Consider the following 1,824-nt stretch of genomic DNA (forward strand, 5'->3'; position numbering starts at 1 on the left):
GTGTGTAAGTGTACACAGTGTAGAAATATGGGTATCATCACTACATATTACAGAAAGAAAAATATCAAAAAACTTCAAAAAGTAGTAAATTTATTTGTTCCTTCAAATATAGATATGCAACTGAAACAAAACCATAAGTAATGTTTTATAAAGTGTGGTTTTGTTTTATTTTACTCTGCTGTTACATAGGGCATAACATTTCCTAAAGCTTTTTTGGGACTCCAGTCAATGATTAGCAAACATATTATAGTGATTCATCTCTCTAAAGAACAGCCACTGGACAAACCAGGTACCCTCGCATATGTGAACAAATCTGCATGAAAAAGTACTAAAGTGTAGACTTTGACTTGTGTACTTTAATTCTCCTTTCTAGTGTATTAAGAAAGGACATGAACGTATTTGACTTTGCTAGTCGGTGGTGCGGCGCAAGGAAGGAATCTGCGGAGACCTGAGCTTAGAGGTGTTGAGTTAAAAGAAGATGGATGCACAGAGTTCAGATAAAGTCAATTCGAGGAAGAGGAGGAAAGAGACACCTGGCTTTAATGGAGCAACAAAGGAAGATGGTATTCCTTCCAAAGTGCAGCACTGTGCAATTGGTTTACCGCAGCCAGCTCCTTTTTCTGATGAAACTGAAGTTGATTTTAGTAAGCCCTATGTCAGGGTAATTGTGGAAGAAGCCTGCAGGGGAACTCCTTGTGAGCAGCCTGTGAGAGTTTATGTGGATAGGATATTTGACTTATTTCACTCTGGTCATGCCCGGGCTCTGATGCATGCAAAGAACCTTTTCCCTAATACATATCTAATTGTGGGAGCGATGAGCTAACGCACAGCTTCAAGGGCTTCACTGTGATGAACTAAAAGGAGCTTTATAACTCAGTGCAGCACTACGACTATATGGATGAGGTGGTGAAGAATGCCCCCTGGACTCTGACGCCTGAGTTCCTGGCGAAGCAACGTATTGATTTTGTTGCACACGACGATTTCCGATTTCCGCTGTTCTTCTGTAGGGAGTGATAATGTGTATAAGCACATCAAGGGAGCAGGCATGTTTGATCCCACGCAGAGTACAGAAGATATCGCCAGAACAGACATCATCATCCGCATTGTCTGTGACTATGGTATGTATGCAAGTCGGAACCTACAGAGGGGCTACACTGTCAAGGAGTACAATGTCACCTTTATCAACGAGAAGAAATATCACTTGCAATAACAAGTTGATAAAGTAAAGAAGAAAGTGAAAATGTGGAGGAAAAATCAGAAGAGTTTGTGTAGAAGGTGCAAGAGCAGACCTCATGCAGAAGTGGGAGAAGTCCCGAGAGTTCATTGGATGTTTCCTGGAAATGTTTGGTCCAGAAGAAGCACTGAAGCACATGCTGAAAGAGGGAAAATGTGGGATGCTTCAGGACAGCAGTCCCAAGCAGAGTCCCAGCAGCAGCCCTAAACATGAGCACTCCCCCTCTGCCTCCATTCGGTGGCCCTTCTCTGGCAAGACTTCCCTATCTTTCTCCCCAGCAAGTCTATGACTTGTGACATCATCGAGGATGAAGTGGACTAACTTTTCATCCCTGTGCCTATCACCTTCAGAAGCTCTCTGTCAAATTCCATTTTGTGATTCCAGCACTAAACCTAAGGACATCTACAAAGAAAAGACAAATGGGGCAAGAGGACCTGGGAATTGGGGAACCAAAACATCCCTTGTCCTGAGACATTCTCAGCTACACAAAAGAGGCTGCCCACACCTTAGAAGCCTGCTCTGTATCCATCTTCCCACCACAGAACTTTGCTCTACTGTTTATACTCATGCAATCTTGATAGGGAAATTGT

At 42.9% G+C, this 1,824-nt stretch overlaps 1 pseudogene; it reads left to right on the forward strand.

The window, feature by feature from the left end:
* Window positions 1-478: 478 nt before the first annotated feature.
* Pcyt1a-ps5 (phosphate cytidylyltransferase 1A, choline, pseudogene 5) lies at window positions 479-1,523 on the forward strand (annotated as a pseudogene).
* The last annotated feature ends 301 nt before the right edge of the window (window positions 1,524-1,824 follow it).

Source organism: Rattus norvegicus, chromosome 2 (assembly GCF_036323735.1).
Source record: "Rattus norvegicus strain BN/NHsdMcwi chromosome 2, GRCr8, whole genome shotgun sequence".
Classification (NCBI taxonomy): Eukaryota; Metazoa; Chordata; class Mammalia; order Rodentia; family Muridae; genus Rattus; species Rattus norvegicus.